Raw genomic sequence first — 20,728 nt, 5'->3', positions numbered from 1 at the left:
ACCTGGCCCTATGCATGTCTTCCAGCTAGCTACTGGGAAATATCCTTTATCATATCCTTTGAACCTAAGTGTTCCCCTGAGTTCTGTGAGCTGTTTAGCAATTTCAAAGAACCTAAGGGGACACCTGGGTGGCTCAGTTAAGCATCTGCCTTTGGCTCAGGTCATGACCTCAGGGACCTGGGATCCAGCCTGCATTGGACTCCTTGTTCAGTGGGGAGCCTGTTTCTCCCTCTCCCACTCCCCCTAGTTGGATTCCCTCTCTCAATGTCTCTCTGTCAAATAAATAAAATCATTTAAAAATATATTTCTCAATAAGACCTAGCTATTGGCCATGATAAAGATGCTGGCCTGTACTCCCTTCAAAATTCAGGGGCTATTTTGCATTTCTTGAAAAAAATTATTTATTTGAGAGAGAGAGTACGAGCAGGGGGGAGGAGCAAAGGGAGAGGGAGAAGGGGAAGCAAACTCCCCCCTGAGCAGGGAGCCGGATCCGAGGACCCTGGGATCATGGCTGAGCGGAAGGCAGACCCTTAACCGACTGAGCCACCGAGGGGCCCCACTATTTTAGGGGGGGCCTAAATAGAACACATTTCTATTTTAGAACACATCTCAAACCGGATGCTAAGTTTTTAAGGGAAATGCTTCCTCTGTAGGAACAGAATTCATAAAACAGCTGAAAAAGTAAATCCCTATGCCCAAGTTGTCCAAACATACTTCCAAGTTACCTAACTGAATCAAGTATCAACCTTTAGCTTAAATTAAACATCAATAAAATGTTAAATCCAGTTCTGTAGCCCACGGGCCACAGGTCAAGACACTCAGTGAGGCTCTCCAATTGGGAAGCTCATCCTTAGAACGTCACTGCCTTATGCTCAGAGTGGAACTCTCCCTTTTTTTCGGACTGTGCCAACCTAAACCAGCAAATGGATTCCAGCAGCATTTAAAAAAATAATATATTGTGTCCAAGTGGAGTTTACTCTCGAAATGCAGTGGACAACGGCTAAATGTAGAAATGGCTCATGTTCAGAGACCATTAATGAGAGGTTTCACGTTTGCAGAGCAGGTAGGAAGAAAATTATATGATCCCATCTATGCAAAGAGTATTTGGCAAAACTGAATATCTATTAGTGCTTTAAAAACAACAACAACAATAAAAAACCCAAACACTGAATAAGTAGGAAGTTGCAGTCACCAGAGCTCTTAGACATCTGTGGCCCGCCAAGGCTGCTGCGCTGTGAAGGGGTTTTCCTGGTCCCTGGTATCAGGGCAGGAGTCTACAGACCCTATAAATGCTATAGACAATGCCAGATATTTTGGGGCTTCCCAGTATCTAGGCCCCCACCTTATTTTGGATGTAGTTCCCCACTGTGGGTACTATGGTGGGGGCTCGTGTCTGATTTTTTAGGAAGCCTAGGGGACCAGACCTGCCTTCCTCCTATCCCTGGGAGGTAGGTAGGGGTCATGAAATGCTTCCTCCTGGGACTCTGATTAGACAGGAAAGAGGCTAGGACACGGGGAAATTCAGAGTGCAGGGGGAAGTAGGAAGGCTTCATGAATTGGTCAAGAATGGGGAGGAGGGAGTGTCCAGTGGAGACAGTGGTGGCCCCGGGGCAGCTTCCGGGCTGGCTGCGGTTTCCACATGACTTTAGGGACATTCTGCTGGTCTGTTCTTGGCTTCCCACCAAATTCCCAAGCTTGATTGTCTAGCCTTCCCATGCAGCATGTGATTTACTCAGGGTCCCTCCCGTAAATGCCTCCCCTGCTTCTTAGACCCAGAAAGATGGCATTTGCAAAGCAGGACCTCAGTGGCGAGGAGCTCTGGATGCCAGTGCTACCCTGTAGGAGACCCTCAGGAACTACCCTCCATGGGATCTGAAAGGCGATGTCATGCCCATGAGACGATTTTCCCTTTTCCTCCACAACGCAGATTGGATTAACAGATGGTGACTTTCATCCTCCTTAAGTCAAACAGACTGGAGTCCTCTGTTTTGAAGACGTAGGTGGCATTTGTGTGTGGGGAGGAGGTGAGGAAGGAAATCTAGTCGATTCGTAAAACTCCCCTGCTAAATGTTCTTATCAGATGGGAAACAGATCAAGTCCCCAGCTAGAGAGGAACCGACAGGCAAACGCAACCGCGGATGCCTCCTGATAATGCAGCCCTGTGCATATCTTTAAAAGAAAATAAATAAATAAATAAATAAAGGAATTAGAAGAGCTCTGTTTACCTAAATGGAAAATTTTCCAGGGTATGGACTTAATGAAGAAGGCAAGACACAGAATGGTATAAGAGGATTTAACCTTTTGTGTGGGAATACTTAAAATTAGAATAAGTCTATTTGCTGGTTTTTGTTTTTTGTTTTTTTAAGATTTTATGTATTTGACAGAGAGAGAGCACAAGCAGGGGTTGCTGCAGAGGGAGAGCGAGAGGCAGACTCCCCGCTGAACAGGGAGCCTGACGTGCGGGGCTCAGTCTGAGGACCCCAGGTCAGACCCGAGCCCAAGGAAGACGCTTCACCCACAGACCCACCCAGGCACCCCTATTTGCTGGTGTTTGTTTAAACACTGTGAGAAGACACAAGGGTCTGCAAGGGCAGGCAGAAAGTGAGATGGGGGTATGGGGGTGGAAATGAAACTTCTCCATGTCTATGGATACATTTTAAATTTTAAACCTATTACCCAATTATTTCCTATTATATCTAAGTGTAGATTACACGACTCAATGCGCGTGAAATGCTTAGAAGGACGGCTCCACAGCAGTAGACTCTAATTACGTACAGTACGATACCTAACACATCCTAACATTGTCTACAGTATGTTGTGGAAAGTTCCGGAAAGATACAAAAGAAATCGGGTCGGACCAGAGGGACAGGAGAACAGGGCAGCTGGCATGCGGGCATGGGCAAGAGACTTATTTTTCAGTATCCACCCCTTTTCGGTATTTTCTGAATCCTCTGCCGGGGTAAATATATTACCAAGTCAAAAACGTGTAAGTACGCATGCATGCATTTTAACGGGCTATTTTTAATCTGCCAGGCAAGGAGCCTTATGATGATAAATGAATACAGATGCCTCTTCCTTACTGAGCTCCCTTTCTCCGATTAAAATGGTGGGGATCGGGGCGCCTGGGTGGCTCAGTGGGTTAAGCCTCTGCCTTCGGCTCAGGTCATGATCCCAGGGTCCTGGGATCGAGCCCCGCATGGGGCTCTCTGCTCAGCAGGGAGCCTGCTTCCTCCCTTCTCTCTCTCTGCCTGCCTCTCTGCCTACTTGTGATCTCTGTCAAATAAATAAATAAAATCTTTAAAAAAAATTAAAAATAAAATGGTGGGGATCAAACACACACAGTTGGAAGGCTGGAGGCCAGGCTGGATTTGTCCCAGTGCCCGTCACCTGCAGGTGTGAGATGCAGCCGGTACCTGCTGTAGGACCCCAGGGCTCTGTGTGCCAGGCTGTGGCCCAGGTGGCTGGGGTCATCCCCACCGTGATGGCCATCTGGCCCCACTAACCTCTGCATGACCTCGGAGGGACCAGGCATGGGGCCTAAGAATTACTCCTCGCGGGTCCCCTAGGGCTGAATGAACCTTGGCTTCCAGCACTTGTGGTCTCTTTCTAAATCTGTAGTGAAAAGGCGCAGTTCAGGGAAAACTCACAAAAACAGCTCGGGTTGGCCTGCAGGGCCCGGCCCTGGGGGCGCATCCACGGTAGGCCACCCTCTAGGGGACTGTGAAGATGGAATGCAGGCTTCAGTATGTGGAAGAGGCACCTTTTCCTTCTTGCTCATTCCAAGCGGAGTCACGGCCCTGAGGAGCGCAGGGCGCAGGGCCCGGGAACAGGTCACGGGTTCCTCAGGGCTCTGGACACACGGTTGAGGGGGAGACAGCAAATGCAAAAACAGACACAGGTGGTGTCTGCGAAGGGACTCAAGTATGTGGAGGACACCGGGGGTCTGTTCCAGACTGAGAGGTCGGAGAAGGGGATGGCGTGAGCGCAGCACTGAAGGACCAGGAGATGCGGCCTCCCAAGGAGTCTGAGGGAGGAGGCGCAGGGCAGAGCAGCCGCACATGCCCGGAGGAGGTGGGAAGGGCAGGGTGGTGACGGGGCTGAGTCCAGAGCCACGGAGGGGCTTGGGGGAGGGTGTGGGAGGGGGTCACTAAGGTGGCATTCTCAGACAGGCAAAGGGGGATGAAACACACACACAGGAAGTCACTTGGGCAGCCTGGGGGGCTCAGGTGGTGAAGCGTCTGCCTTCAACTCAGATCACGATCCCTGTGTCCTGGGATCGAGTCCTGAGTCCCGCATCGGGCCTCCCTGTTCAGTGGGGAGCCTGCTTCTCCCTCTCCCTCTGCTTGTGCTCTTTCTTTGACAAATGAATAAATAAAATCTTAAAAAAAGAAAAGAAAAGAAACTCACTTGACTCAGGAACAAACATACCTCGCATTGCAGTGGAGAAAGGAGGGTTTGGGGGTTTGGATGTTCTTGTTGTTGTTTGACTCTTGCTGAGCTAATGGCCCTGAACAGGTTCAGATCAGGTCTCCCCAAAAGGTCCCACTTTGGCATGTGGACTATTTGGGACTGAAGGCGATCGAGACCCTGTAGGCCCCAGAGAAACTTTTGCCCTTCACTTAACTACCTAGGAGACTCTAAATTGGGGGTCTTTTCCAGAATTAGGGCTATTACCAAAGACGGGCTTTAAAGATTTTTTATTTTTATTAATTTATTTGATAGACAGCACAAGTAGGCAGAGAGGCAAACAGAGAGAGAGGAGGAAGCAGGCTCCCCGCTGAGCAGAGAGCCCGATGCAGGGCTCGATCCCAGGACCCTGGGATCATGACCTGAGCCAAAGGCAGAGGCTCCAACCCACTGAGCCACCCAGGTGCCCTCGAAGACGGGTTTTATCTGAGGGCCCCATCTGCACAGCAGGGCAGACATCTATTACCACACGTGTGTTCTTACTGCCCTGCTGCCTTCTGAGGCCTCGGCCTCCAGCCCTGTCCTCAGCTCTGTGTGGCACAGAGACCTGCCTCAGCCTTTCTCTCTGTCTTGGAAACTCTCGTGTATGTGGGGATCCTGCATGTGCAAAATTAAATTTGGTTTTCCCCTGTGCATGTGTCCCGTGTCAGTTTAATTCTTAGGCCATCCAGAAATCCCTTGGAAGGGTAGAGAATTTACCCCAAACAACCCCCCACTCCTACCACACCTGCAAATAAATTTCCAGATGACTTTGAGCTAACTGTGAAATATAAAACAATAAGTATTCAAGGGGGCACCTGGTTGGCTCAGTCAGAGGAGCATGTGACTCTTGATCTCAGGGTTGTGAGTTCAAGGCCCTCGCTGGGCATGGAGATTACATAAATGAATGAATGAATGAATGAATGAATGAATGAATGAATAAACTTTAAGAAAAGATTAAGGCATTGGAAAGCATCTTCAGAATATTGGGATTGACAGAGATTTCTTAACAGGACACAGAGCATTGTATAGAAACAGAAAGTTTGAATTACCTGAAACAGGACTTTTCTTGCTATAGATTGAATGTCTGTGCCCCCCCCCCCCAATAATGAAACCCCCAGTGGGATGATTTGGGGAGGTTTAGATCATAAGGGTGGAACCTTGGTGGATGGGATTGATGCCCTTACAAAAGAGACCCCAAGGGCGCCTGGGTGGCTCAGTGGGTTAAGCCTCTGCTTTCAGCTCAGTTCATGATCTCAGGGTCCTAGGATAGAGCCATCGACCTCTCTGCTCAGTGGGAAGCCTGCTTCCCCCTCTCCCTCTGCCTGCCTCTCTGCCTCCTTGTGATCTTTCTCTCTCCGTCAAATAAATAAATAAAATCTTTAAAATTTTTTTAAAAAAAAGGAGACCCCAGAAATCCCTCCTTGCCCCTTCCCATGCGGGGACACAGGGAAAAGACAGACAGCCCTCTCTGAGCCAGGAAGTGAGCTCTTGCAGAGGCAGAATCAGCCCGCACATTGATCTGGTCTTCTTGCCTCCAAAAGCGTGACAAGTAAATTTAGGTTGTTCATAAACCACCCGGTTCACAGGTATTTTGTTATAGGGGCCTGAATGGACTAAGGCATCCGCTCATCAAAAGCTACCTTTGAGGGGCACCTGGGGGGCTCCGTCACATAAGCATTTTCCTTAGCTCAGGTCATAATCTTAGAGTCCTGGAATCGAGTGCTGCTTGGGGCTCCCAGCTCAGTGGGGAGACTGCTCCTCCCTCTGCCCCTCTCCCTGCTCATGCTCTGTCTCCCAAATAAATAATTAAAAAAAAACCCCAACTACCTTTGATAATGGTCTGGCCCCCAAAGTATCCATATCCCACATCCCCATAATGCCCTTCCACATTCCAGGGGGTTTCAGACATGTCGGGGTACTGGGCACCTTTGGAGCAGGGAGCCACAAAACTTTAATGGGTAACTGGAGGAGAATTTAATAATTCACAAAGGTGTGAGGGTATTAAAATGGGGACTGCAGACCCCAGATGGAGTCACTTGTATTAAAACCCCACATCAGCAAACCAAGACTTAATACCTAACCTAAATGTAATTTAGAAAGTGACTTTTTTTAAATTTATTTTCAGCGTAACAGTATTCATTATTTTTGCACCACACCCAGTGCTCCATGCAATAAGTGCCCTCCCTATTACCCACCACCTTTGTGACTTCTAATCAGTCAACCTGGAATCCTCTGGTAGGCACCAGTGTGGTTGGGACAGCTCCTCGGTTTCCCTCAGGGGAATGCCCTCAGGCAAATGCATTGCCTAACATAATGCATTCTTTGCTAATAATTTACTTTTTTCTGCCTTTAAAAACCTATCCTTTTCTGGGGAATCTGGGTGACTCAGCCGGTTAAGCATCTGCCTTCACCTTGGGCCCTGACCCCAGGATCCTGGGATGGAGCTCCTCATCAGGCTGCCTGCTCAGTGGGGAGCCTGCTTCTTCCTCTCCCTCTGCTGATTCCACCTGCTCATGCTCTCTCCCTCTCTCTGTCAAACGAATATATAAAGTCTTTTAAAAAATAAATTTACTCAGTCGAGCTTTTGTTTCTATTTTTTAAAATTCTTTTTTAAAGCAATCTCTAATTCCAGCATGGGGTTTGAACTCATGACCCTGAGATCAAGAGACATGTTCTACTAACTGAGCCAGCCAGGTGACCCTACTCAGTTGAGCTACAGTTATTTAACTGGATGGAGCATAGGAAAATCTCCAGAATCTATTTCCTAGTAAGATAAGCAAGAACAGACCAGGATTACGTCATCATTTGTGTGAGGAAAGGTTTAAAAATGGGAATATATTTTCCTATCTTCTAGGTTTTGCATAAACACTGGAGGGTTGCATAAGAAACTTGTCAACGTGGTGGCCTGTAAGGGAAGGATGCCTGGCAAGTGATTAAGTATGACAGCACGGGTAAGAACTTTTGATGTGTACATTTTTGCATTTCTTAAACCCACAAATGTGTTTCCCACCTAACAGTTATGTATTAATTACAAAGCTCAAAGCAAGGAGAACATTTAGGACAGCGCCTCCAAATCGTGGCATCTTGTCACTTGCTAACCATGAAATACATTCTTGTAGATGCTGTGAATTTCTGGAGAAGATAATGAAGTGGTTAAGGGGTGGGGGGATTGAGAAACTGGAAAACGGGAATGGGTGGGGGACTGTTGGACTTAAAATTTTGATTTTTATTGAGATATAACTGACATATAACATTGTGTAAGTTTATCTTTTTTTAAAAATGACATTTGAGAGAGAGAGACAAAGACAGAACGCAAAGCAGTGGGAGAGGCAGAGGAAGAGGGAGAAGCAGATTCCCCGCAGAGCAGGGAGCACGACATGGGGCTCGATCCCAGAACTTGGAGACCATGACCCAAGCCAAAGGCCCATGCTTAACTATGTGAGCCACCCAGGCGCCCCAACACTGTGTAAGTTCAAGTTGTACACCTGTTGATTTGATTGATTGGTTTTTGTTTTTAAGCAGACTCCACACCCAGTGTGGAGCTCAATATGAGCTTGAACTCGCAAGATTAAGACCTGCGCTGAGATCAAGAATCCAATGCTTAAACTGACTGAGCCAACCAGGCGCCCCTGATACACTTATATATTGCAACAGTGTTCCCTGATTTGATACATTTATATATCCCAATCGTGTTCCGATTTGATACACTTATATATTGCAACAGTGTCCCTTGACTTGATACAGTTATATCCCAATAGTGTCCTGATTAAATACATTTATATATTGCAACATTGTTCCCTGACTTGTTACATTTATATATTGCAACATTGTCACCTTAGCATTAGCTAACATCTCCATCATGTCATAGACTTACCATTTCGCTACAGTGAGAATAATTAAGATCTAGTCTCTTAGCAACTCTGAAGTTTATAATACAGAGTTGTGAACTGTAATCACAATGCTGTGGGTTACATCTCTAAGACTGATTTATCTACCAGTTGCCAGTTTGTACCCTTTGACTAACATCTCCCCACTTTTCCCACCCCCCTGGTATCTGCCATTCTACTCTGAAGTCTAGGAGGTCAGCTTCTTCAGATACCACATGTGCTATCCCATGGTATTTGTCTTTCTCTCTGGCTTCCCTCATCTTGCGTAATGCCCTCCAGGCCTGTGGATGCTGTTGCAATCTTCTGTTCCTAGATGTTGCATCTCTTCCTTCATGTAGAAGTACTTTACACTCTGCAGTTTACCATGTAAAAGGATTCCTGAGTCAAAGCTGGGCACGAAATAGAATCTGGCCAAAAGGAAGCCTTATGCAGGAGAAGGAGTGCTTCTGGAAGGAGACTGCGGTGGGTTTGTCCCTGGGGAGAAGACACCTGGCTTGTGGCAAAGGTAGACATAGCGATAAGTAGTAGCAACTGGTAAGTCCCCAAACAGACGGCTGGAATCAAGGCCAGAATTTGACCCAAGGGTCCATGATCTCCAGACTGGGGCTCTGCCCCGATATTTAGTGCTAGGACCCTCTGTTCTAGGAGTCAGGCTGTGACCACCCTGGCAAACGGGATCGGTTCCAGGGCTGGCAAAAGGGTCTAAGGAGGTCTCCAGAACCATGCCTTGTTTCCCAGAAAAACATGGGCCTGGAGAGTGAGAGACGGGGCGGGCCCGGGGCTCTCTCCCCACCTGAGGTCTCCTGCTATATTCTTAGACATGAGTCTGGTGTGGGGGTGTTTCAGGAAAGCGAGTAGGTGGACTGGGCGAATCTGGTCCCAAGAGGGCTCCTGCATGCTGAGATCTTGCTCTAGGAACTGTGATGAGAGAGTTCATTTATCCCTAGCATTGATAAAGACCACAAAGCTTCTTTTCTTCTTTCCTCCAGCAAGAATTGGTTGGCTGCATGGGAGGGGCAGATGGCCATAGATGAGACAGACATGGCCCACCCAGGGCACAGGATCTGGGGAGAGAGGCAGACAAGGCAGATGGAAGAGATGTGGATCAGATCCTTTCAAACATGAAAGGCACGGTGTGACCATGCCCCAGGATCATGACTTGGTGGGAGAGGCCACTTGGAGTCGGTGACTTCGGAGCCAGAATGGAGGGATTAGGAGAAGCCAGCCACATAGGGAGTGGAAGAGGGGGAGTCTGGACATTTCAAGCACCAGAAGGAATCAGCTTCAGGACCTTGCATCAAAGGGATCCAGTCGCCATATGGCAAAGAGCTTTTAGGCTGATGCGGTGTGGGACAGAGATGGCCGGCGGGAGGCAGAAATGAGGTGAGCAGGAGCTGAATGGTGGAAGGTGTTTGAGGACATGATAGAGACTCTGGCTTTTGTTCAAAGTGGAAAAGGAAGCAGTTTGAGGCTTTTAAAACTGCAAATGACATAATCTGATTGCTCTGCTTAAAACCACCATGCTGGGTGGAGAAAAGCCAGCAAGGTCGCTGCAGTAGAGATGAGAAGGGAAGTGAGGAGGCCAGAGCAGGCAGGGGCCCTGGGGAAAGATGCCAGTGTGGGCACTGGGTGGCCATGGGGCAGCGGGGTCAGCATGCTGACAGGGGCGATGCCCACCCAGTGGTATTGACAGAGAGCCCTGTGCCTGTTACAGGTCCTGCAGGTGAGGCCTTGAGGTCCACGCTATGGGGGTGACCAGGTGGGGCTCCAAGGCAGGCGATCCAAGAAGGCCTCTCTGCTTGGGGCCTGAATGTCTTAGAGCCGAGCATTCCTGGGAGTGGGACGAGGACATTAAAGTGTGTGTGTGTTGGGGAGTGGGAGTGTGTTTGCTTGTTCTAAAATGAGTCAAATGAAATGAGTCAAATGGCCCTTCGATGGCTCCATCCATTAGGCCTTTGGCTCAGATCATGATCTCAGGGTCCTGGGATCAAGTCCCACATCAGGCTCCCTGCTCAGGGGGCAGTCGTCTTCTCCCTCTGCCCTCTCCCTGCTCATGCTCTGTCTCAAACACATGAATAAAATCTTTAAAAAAATAAAATGAGTAAGATGAATGGAGTGGGGTCTAAGAACAAGCAGAGTCTGAGGGAGATACAGCTGAAAGACAGGTCCTCGGGGAGCTGGTCTGGGTCTGTCTATAGGGAGGGAGATGCACACACACTCGAGAACAGATAGTCTTGTCAGAGGGGACAAGGACTAGAATTATAGATGCACGCCATAAGGCTACATCCATCCAGGGCCGGTGGGTGAGATGATTGGAGGGATCCCCCAGCTCCAGGAAATGCTGACTCAGTGTCTTGATGACCGAATGGCATCCATTCCCGACCAGGTGGCCCAGTCACCCCGCCGGGTACATAGGGCCATGTTGCTGGCAGAGGCTGTTGGTGCTGGGATACGCGGCTCTCCACTGCCCATCTGGCCACTTCTCAGGGGCTGAGTTTGCCACAAGCAGCCTTGGTGGGTGAGGGGCTGTCTCCTTCTGGGACAAAGAACAGAGAGAGGCGCACTCTATCAGAGACAGACCCCCGAGCTGGCGTTCTTCAGCTTCAATGACACGATTACATGGGCATAGCCCACCTGTGCCCCTCTGCATTGCCTGGGTGGGACACGGGGGACCCGGAAAACCAGCACAAGCATGGGGGTCCTCCTGCATGCTGTGCCCTGGGAATAAATCCTTTGTGACTCGGGAGTGCAAGTCTTCTGCCAGCATCCGTGAAACAGGGATGAGATGGCACATGGGTGTGTAGGAATTACAAAGTCCCAGGCCTTGACAGACATGTTCTTGAGGAATGAGCTGCCAATACTTCCAGTTTCCGAGGCTCCCCAGGGGAGGTGGGCTCTGACGGGGCTGAGGTCCTGCTTCCCACTCAGAGTCAGCAGCTCAGCCTCTCAGAGGATTTGGAAGAATGCCTGGAGCATAGTGAGAAGGTTAAGAGAAAGGAGCTATTCCTGGAGTTATTAAATGCTTTTTACGGAGGCATTGCAGACTCACAGTGTACGAGGAGGCAGGGCTCATTTGGAATATTCTGGGAAGCCAATGAATGCATCCAGGGGATCTGGGCTATGGTGTTATGGGAAGCAGATGAATGCACTTGGGGGTTTGGCCTCTCCCACCTGGAAGAGTTGCTCCCTCAGTGGTCACAGCTGATAGGATGATAGGATGACAGACGACAAAGCAGTTATTTGTGCTTTTATATATATATATATATATATATATATATATATATATATATGCATATATTTATGTGTATGTAACTTCTATATAAAATTATGGAGGCTGACAAGTCCCAAGATTTTCATCCAGCAAACTAGAGACCCAGAAGAGCCGGTGGTGTAGTTCTCAGCTGAAGGCTGACAGGCTTGAGACCCAGAAAGAGCCAAAGGCAGAAACAAAAATGAGTTTCACAGCCCAAAGGCAGTCAGGCAGAAAGAACTTTTTGGTCTATTCAGGTCTTCAACTGATTAGAGGAGGCCCACCCAAACTACGGAGGGCCATCTGCTTAACTTAAGAGTGCTGATTCCAAGGTTAATCTCCTCCAGGACCACCCTCCTCCAGGAACATGCCTGGAATAATGCTTGACCAAATATCTGGGTGCCCCGTGGTCCAGTCAGGCTGACACATAAAATTAACGTTAACCTACAAGACTTTGCTGGGAACTTCAGAGGAGGTGGGTCTGCTTCTGAGCAGTCCTTGGCACAGGTCTTTGGAAGTGTGCAGGGAGAAGCTGAAGAGCATCAGGGTTACGAGCAAGGGCGTGGCCCAAACAGCCGAGCTTCCAATCCTCTCTCCACCATTTAGAGATGAAATGCCCGTTATGTGCTTTATTACAACGACTGTGGCGGACAATTCCTCCCCGGTCTGTGGAATCATGTTGCTCGTCCCATGGAGAGGTGGAGTTTGCTGACCTCCCCTGTGGTCAGGTGACTTGCCTGGGCCAACAGCACATGCTGGGAGTGGCTCTGTGTGACTTCTCAGCCCAGGCAGTAGGAGACTTGGCAGCTTCTGATTTCACTGGGTTGGAAGCCAGCCAGCAGCTGAGAAGCTCCACACTAGACTCTGATGAGTGACCTGGAGGAAGACCCCCCGGTGGTCCCTTCATTCCCACCAAGGCTCCAGGCGTCCGAGGGACCCCATCTTGGATTTTAGCCCCCGACTGAACGAAGCTTCCCGAGTCCCTCCAGTCAGCACCCTGCAGAGCCGAGAGCCCAACCAACCCCGGCAACCGTGGGAAGTAAGAAATCATTATTGTTTTCAGCTCTTCCAATTTTGAGAAGTTTCTCGCAGAGCAACAGATGACTGGCAGATCACTTCAGCTCTCTGTGCTAACACATACCTCAGATTAAATTATTTAATGCGTGAAAGGGTTTGGATCGATTCCTAACACAGTTGGTGCTCAATAGACGTTACCTATTCTGGTTACCCCAGCTTGATGAGTAGGAGACATGCCAGGCAAGGACAGACTCCATCAGAAACACAGTTCCGGCTGTCCCCTCGGGGCTTATTTAATTCTGTGCAAATAAGAAATATGGATGATAAGCCCGATCCTTTATCAAAATTGTCATGGAAACCAGAGGCCCTGAGTTTCAACATGTAGTTATTGAGAAAAACCATGAATTTTTTTAATAAAATTTTTTTCTTAAGATTTTATTTATTGATTGATCTGAGAGAGAGAGAGAGAGAGAGTGATAGAGCTCCCACGAGTGGGGGTGGGGAGCTGGGATAGGAGCAGAGGGAGAAGAAGCAGCAGACACTTCACGGAGCAAGGAGCTCCAGTGCAGGACTTGATCCCAGGACCCTGGGATCATGACCAGAGCAGAAGGCAGACATTTAACCAACTGAACCACCCAGGAGCATACCCCACCTTCTTCTTCTTCTTCTTCTTCTTTTTTTTTTTTTTAAGATTTTACCTTTTTCTGTCATCTCTACTCCCAGTGGGGTGCTCAAACTTGTGACCCTGAGATCAAGAGTCACATGCTCCTCTGACCGAGTCAGCCAGGCACCCTCAGAAAATCTTGAGTGGCTGACAGGAGTGAGTGAGCCCTCGTAACTAGGTTAGTCATTAACCTTTGTGTAAACAGTTCAGAAAAAAGAGAGCAAACATTGACGTACCAAACATCTTCAAATGAGAGTCCAAATTATATTTATTCTCTAACTCGCCATCATAAAAGACACTGCTTGAATAACATAGGGTTTTTTTTTTCTTTTCAAATAGTCCTGAGGCTCATCACCTTGAAACCTCGAAACTGTGACTGTCAGTAATGAACAGTTAGGTTTGTTGAAATGCTTGTTGCACAACAGTCTGGCCATCGGAAGCTATGAAGGAGATTATAAAAGGGAAGGGAGCTTGCTCTACGAGCTTGTGACAATTACTGACGGCAGCGGCTACACTAGGGGTGAGCCCAGAGTACTGTGTGTACTCGTGGAATCACTTGCTTGTACACTTGAAACTGCAGTAACATTGTGTCACTATACTTCTGCTGGGGGCACCTGGGCGGCAAGTCGGTGGAGCATCTGACTCTCGATTTCTGCTCAGCTCTGAGCTCAAGGTCATGAGATCAAGTCTAGGATAGGCTCTGGGCTCAGCAGAGAGTCTGCTTGAGATTATCTCTCTCTCTCTCTCCCCCTCTGCCCCTCCCCAATCCCATTCCCACCCTCTCAAAAAAAAAAAAAAAGCCACAATAAAAACTATACTTCAATTTTTTTTTAAAATGGGGGAAAAAAACCTTCACAAAGTCTTGTGATAATTAACCATTGGCTATGACCTTGCTAACACAGTTTTAAGTATCTTCACCTATAGAGTTTGGGGAGGAGAAAATCTCCTCTACCCTTCAAAGGCTGTTCTAAGAATTAAACCAACATGAGACAGATTAGCAGGAAAAATCAAATTGACTTTTGCCTGTATGAGGTTCCAAGACAGAGAGGTAAATTGAGGCAGGTCTCCGTGCCACCGGAGCTGAGGACGGGGCTGAGGGCCGGGGCCTCAGAGGGGAGCAGGGCAGTAAGAACACACGTGTGGTAATAGATGTCTGCCCTGCCGTGCAGATGGGGCCCTCAGACAAATCCCGTCTTTGGTAATAGCTCTAATTCTGGAAAAGACCCCCCAGTTTAGAGTCTTCTAAGTAGTTAAGTGAGGGACAGAAGTTTCTCCTGGGCCTGCAAGGTCTCAGTTGCCTTCAGCTCAGAAAAACACACATGCCAAAGGGGCACCTTTTTGGGGAGACCTGTTCTGAATTCTCTCAAAAAGATTGCAGACATATGGGGTGCCTGGGTGGCTCAGTGGGTTAAAGCCTCTACCTTCGGCTCAGGTCATGATCTCGGGGTCCTGGGATCGAGCCCCACATCAGAGCTATCTGCTCAGCAGGGAGCCTGCTTCCCCCTCCCCCTCTGGCAGCCTCTCTGCCTACTTGTGATCTCTGTCTGTCAAATAAATAAATAAAATCTTTAAAAAAAAAAAAGAAGAAGAAGAAGATTGCAGACAGGGCTTTCTGGCCAGCTCGCTGGAGATCTGAGTCACGAGTTCGAGCCCCACGTGGAGCACAGAGATTACTTAAAAAAAAAAAAGCTAACAAATTTAAACCAGCCTTGGGGCACTTGGCTGGCTCAGTCAGAAGAGCATCACAAGACTCTTTATCTCCTGGGTTGTGAATTCAAGCTCCACATTGGGTGTACAGAGGACTTAAGTAAATAAAATAAAATGACCGCAGAGATTATCTATTTTAGAACTTGGGACAATGTTATTCCTACTTGCAAAGTTATTCTGTGCATAAAACAAATAAATGAATTTAACAGATGAAGTTTAGAACCATGGTACCCAGCGGGAGGCAGTTTTGCCCCGTTTTAAAATAGAGGTTTTGGGGGCGCCTGGGCGGCTCAGTCAGGTAAGCGTCTGACTCTTGATTTTGGCTCAGGCCATGATGTCTGGGTGGTGACAGTGGGCTCCGAGCTCAGCAGGGGTCTGCCTGAGACTGTCTCCCTCTGCCCCTCCCCAAAGCACCCCCTCTCCCCACAATAAATCAGTCTTTAAAAAAAGGGAAAAAAATCCTAAACAAACAAATAAATAGGGGTACCTGGGTGGCTCAGTCGGTTAAGCATCGGCCTTCTGCTCAGGTCATGATCCCTGATCCCCCGGAATCCTGGGATCGAGTCCAGGTCAGGCTCGCTGCACTGCGGGGAGTCTGCTTCTCCCTCTGCCTGCGGCTCCCCCTGCTTGGGCGCGTGCTCTCTCTCTCTTTCTCTCCATCAAATAAATAAAATCTTTAAAAATAATAATGAGCCAAGAAACAATCAAATAAAATGGAGGTTTTTACATATGATTTCACTCATAAAACAAATAAACAAAGGGGAAAAAAGACAAACAGAGAAATAGACTCTTAACTGTAGAGAACTGATGGTCACCAGAGGGTAGGTGGGGGAGGGGGAACCAGGTGATGGGGATGAAGGCGTGCATTTGTCGTGATGAGAACCAGGTGTTGTAGGAATCACTATCTCGTACACCTGAAATGAATATAACACGTTAACTGGGATTTAGAAAAAAACTAAAAAAAAAAAAATAGACTTTTTATTATTCTTCAGGGATAGTGAGGCCAACAGATCAGGGCAATTGTTTGCCATTGAAAACATAATTTAGGGCTTCCTCCCTCAGTGGCTCAGTCAGTTAGGTGTCTGCCTTCGGCTCAGGTCATAACCCCAGGGTCCTGGGATCGAGTCCCACATTGGGCCCCGTGCTCAGCAGGGAGCTTGCTTCTCCCTCTGCCTGCCTTTTCCCTTGCTTGTACTCTCTCTCTGACAAATAAATAAGACCTTAAAAAAAAGGAAAGAAAAAACGTAGTTTATAACTGGGCTTTGTCTGGGCTCCTGACTCAGCTTCTAAAACTGTTGTGATTTCCTGAGTGATGGGGCACAGGAGCACCTCTTGTTCTAATATTTGGTCTTCGTGCGCAGTTCCTGGCACTCGGCTCCCAACATGCCTGGGCTCTCTGGAGCGGTGTCTTTTGCATGCTGGGGAGCTGACTGGTGGCCCCGACCTGGCTTCAGATGGGGGCTGGCTGCCACCAAAGCCCAGGTGTGACTGGAGGATTGGAGCCTGCGCCCGGGGTAGGGGAGGGGCTGGACGTGGAGTCCATCACTCAGATTTAATCAATTATGCCTATGTGATGAAACCTTCACAAAACCCCTGAATGATGGAGTTTGGTGAGCTTCTGGGTTGGCAAACCCATCAAGGTGCCAGGAGGATGATGAGCCCTCAGAGGGCAACCCCCCCCACCCCCACCCCAAACCTTGCTCTATGCATCTCTTTTTATAGAGGTGTTCGAGTCTGGGCACATGGTTCCTTCTAGGAGATTGTATTTTATTTATTTATTTATTTTTGCTTTAAAAATTTTTTTAAATTAACATATAATGTATTATTAGTCTCAGGGGTACAGATCTGTGAATTGTATTTTATTTATTTTTGTAAGTAAACTCTATGCCCAGTGTGGGGCTTCAACTCACCCCCTTGAGATTAAGAGTTGTTCTGCCGGCCTAGCCTGCAGGTGTCCCAGTACATCTCTTCTTATGTGGGGCTACACCTGAGTGGTGTCTGTGATAATTATCAGGTTTTCAGCAAAGCACTTTCCGGAGTCCCGCGGACCATTCCAGCACATTGTCAAACCCGAGGAGGGGGCCTGTGGGAACCCCTGGTTTATGGCCATTTGGTCAGACGTATGGGGGTGTGAACTGGGACTTGCAGATCTGAAGGGGGCGGGGAGTCTGGTGGGACCGAGCCTTAACTCATAGGGTCAGAAGGGACGCGAATCACCGGACACTCGGCGTCTGGAAAGCTGGAGAACTGGTTGTGGGTGTGGTTTGCTGTCAGAACCACCTGTAGTAAAAACAGCCCAGGTACCTTCCCGGATCCCAGGAGGAGGGGGCACGCCACCCCAAGTCGAGGCACCAGGGTCCGACAGGAGGCAGAGGGAGGGGAAAGCATGACCAAGAGCCTTTCTGGGGGTTACTATGGGAAGGAAAGGGGGAGGGAGTGTGCACAGATTTAGGATGGGCTCTTGGCCATTAGGGGGTGTCCTGGATGCCTGGTCCCTGGTGATAAGAGCAGAGAAGAGGGGCCATGAAGGGGGCGTCTCTATAGGAAAGACACATTCAAAGGCCACTTTGCTGTTTCTAGGAATCAGCTAGACCTGAATAGGGCAGTCCCTCCAGGGTCAGCCAGACCCCAATATGTCAAAGCATCAAAAACACAGAATAAAAGGGGATGATTACATCCCCCCCCCCATGACTTCAGTGTCCCAAGACAGTTTTGGGTGTCTCTGTTAGGGGAAAGGGAGGCAGCTGCCGACACACAGGGGGTAGAGGCCAGACCTGGAAGCCCAGCAGCTACCCCCACAACCAGCCACAGAAGGACTCAGCCCCCGTTTCCAGCTCTGCTGGGCCTCAGAAACCCTGCTTGAGAACAAACCGAAGGAGCTTATTTTTTCCGCAGCTGATTCACGAATCCAGGGGACTTTTCCCTGAGACCTCTGGTGTTCCGGGTCTCGTGCTGGAGAACAGTTACAGAAGGACCCGCTGGCGGGGGCGGGCTCCAGCCCGGGCTGTCCGAGAGGCACGTGACAACAGCCCTGGAACGAGTGGAACCAAGCGAGGGGCTCTGTGTGCCAACTGTTTATATTCCTCTTCCCGAGCCTTAGATTTGATGAGAAACATGAGTAATTGTTTTGTTCTGCTGAGCAGGATGGCATCTGCTGCCCGCTTCTCCCTGCATCTCGTGAGCTTGCCGGGCATCCCCAGGGATGTGATGGGGCAGGTACCTGGGACCGGCTCTGTCTCCAGTGGGCCTAAGAGAGCTCTGAGAACGAATGAGTGAGTGAATGAGTGCACGCCGGCCAAGCCTGAGCACGTCTTCAAGGAATATGGAATACATGCAGAGAGAGGCCTCAACGATTCCTTTCTGAATCTTCTCCCCCCATTCCTTCCTTATCAACAAACGCGGCAGAGGAAGATACCTGTGGACACCATCTGCAGGGACACTAGGTGGGCCAGTGTCCCCAGGAACCCCAAAATGCAAGCCCACAGGGCTCAGCCAGAGACGGACGTCTCATTCAAAATCACAGCATCACACTGTGAAGACGAGGATATCACGCAGGGAAATCTCAGAAGATGCCCAAAGAGGCACCGAGGGAGGTCAGGAGAGGACTAGAAATGTTGAAGAAGATATTTTAGATGTAAATTGGAAAAAAAAAGGGAAAAAAAGAAGATATTTTAAAAATGACAGCTGAACTGTAGTAGGAATGAACAGACCCACAGAACACATGGTAGGTGAAATTGAGGATGAAAAGAAGAAAAACAACCAGATATAAATGACCATAGCTGACCACTCCCCAGAAAGTGAGAGGAAAGAGGAGAGAGGAGGAAAGACCTAAAGAAGAAAATCCAAAGCAAGGGAGGGAGACAGAGAATAAAGGCCAGAATCTTAAAAAAAATTCCTGAAATTTGAGATGTGGGCCTTCAAACGGAAAGGCCCAGGATGTAACTAGAAAAGCCAGCCAAGAGGTGCCTGTGGGGCTCAGGTGGTTAAGCGTCTGCCTTGGGCTCAGGTCATGATCTCGGGGTGCTGGGATGGAGCCCCAAACTGGACTCCCTGCTCAGCGGGGAGTCTGCTTCTCCCTCTCCCTCTGCTGCTCCCCAGTGGTGCTCCCTCCCTAAATAAATAAAATATATTAAAAAAAAAAAGAAAGAAAGAAAAACTAACCAAAACCAGTCCTCAGCTTCTAGAAAAACTACTTGGCTTTTTTTTCTTTTTTTTTTCTTTTTTAAAGAGGAAAACAATTATTTAGACATCTGAGCAATAGATCAAGTTGACTTAGAAGGGACAGAATATTAGATCAGCATCAAGGGTTTCGACTGCAGGGCTGTGTTCCAGGAGAGAGTGGTTTGGTAGGCAAAGGATACTCAGCAACATATTAAAACAAAGGAACAAAAATACATTTTGGCTGAGTGGGGGGTGCAGGGATGACCCAGATCAGGAAATCAGTAATTTATCATCTTAACAGAGAGAAGTAAAGAAAGAACGCTGTGACCATCCCCAGACATGCTCAAGGGGCATTTGACAAAATGTAATACCTATTCTTTTATTTTTTTAAAAAAGATTTTACTTATTTATTCGACAGAGAGAGATCACAAGTAGGCAGAGAGGCAGGCAGAGAGAGAGGAAGGAAAGCAGGCTGCTTGCTGAGCAGAGAGCTCGAGGCTGGGCTTGATCCCAGGACCCTGGGATCATGACCTGAGCCGAAGGCAGAGGCTTTAACCCACTGAGCCACCCAGGCGCCCAGTAATACCTATTTTTGCGGCACACAGTGAAACAGAATGTGATGGTTCTTTAAAACGTGAGATAGCTTAGCCTGAAATTCAGGATCTCAGTGAATACACATTCGGATAAATAACACCCCAGAAGCTAAACCTAGGTCAGGCACAAGAGGAGAGTCCCGCTGTCTGGGGATGGCGGGTTTTCCGTGGTGTGTCGGGAGGAGGACTTCCTAGCCACCTGTCAGCATCTGGGAAAATGCATTGTCCTTTCGGGTCTGGCGGCAGGTTTCCCCACGCTTCGTGCAACCAAGTGAAAGGAATCCAGCTGCAAATGACCCAGCACCCCAGCACAACCATTTGCCAAATATTCTGCGCCTGCCTACAGTGTGTCGGGAACTCAGCCGCGGGGCCCGGACGGATGGGGAGGGTCATGGTGACAGCTGGCCACCCGTCTTATCTTGCTTCCTTGAGGCATTCTAACAGGACTCCACGACCTCGCTACTGTCTTCCTGACTCCATGGGATTATCTGTACCTGGGGAAAACCATTTGGGGGACACAACCCCATCCCTTTTCCCCAACCATGCCGTAGGTGATCAGTCTCCGGAGGGACTGCTTGCTGCGAGGTGCAGCCAGGACTAGCCCACAGAAGGGAGGCTCGCCCAGCTTCCGCTCTCTGCTTCTCTCTCTCCCCCTCTCCCCTTCCCTCCCTGGATCTGCCTCCCTCCCCTGCTCACTCTTTAAACAAGTTAATTGCTTGCGCTGCCTTCCAATCACCAAGTTATCCGGCGGCCTTGAAAATACCTGTGACCTTCCTCGGAGCTGGATCCAGGAAGACAGTCTCCTCCGCAGACGGTCTGGGGAATAGAGGTGTCACCTGCTGCCCGCGGGCATCCTGAGACAGGTGATCCCCCTCCGTTTGCCTGAGAACGATGCCGGCCTTCATTTGCATTCCTTAGTGTTTCCTCCGGTTCGGGGAACTCTGCTTACCTTGCTCAACGGCCTTGTTGCCCACAGATGATTTCCAGGAGCGGCCGCTCA

General features: G+C 48.8%; 1 long non-coding RNA gene across 1 annotated transcript; it reads right to left on the bottom strand.

The window, feature by feature from the left end:
• Positions 1-15,712: 15,712 nt before the first annotated feature.
• LOC123931459 lies at positions 15,713-20,728 on the bottom strand. The gene is made up of 3 exons (XR_006816268.1): positions 20,678-20,728; positions 20,492-20,544; positions 15,713-15,888 (listed from the first exon to the last, which is right to left on the bottom strand). It is a non-coding gene; the product is annotated as an uncharacterized LOC123931459 (long non-coding RNA).

The sequence above is a fragment of the Meles meles genome, chromosome 19 (genome assembly GCF_922984935.1).
Source record: "Meles meles chromosome 19, mMelMel3.1 paternal haplotype, whole genome shotgun sequence".
Taxonomy (NCBI): domain Eukaryota; kingdom Metazoa; phylum Chordata; class Mammalia; order Carnivora; family Mustelidae; genus Meles; species Meles meles.
The sequence above is the reverse complement of the archived record's forward strand: the minus strand, read 5'-3'. Positions and strand labels throughout refer to the sequence as shown.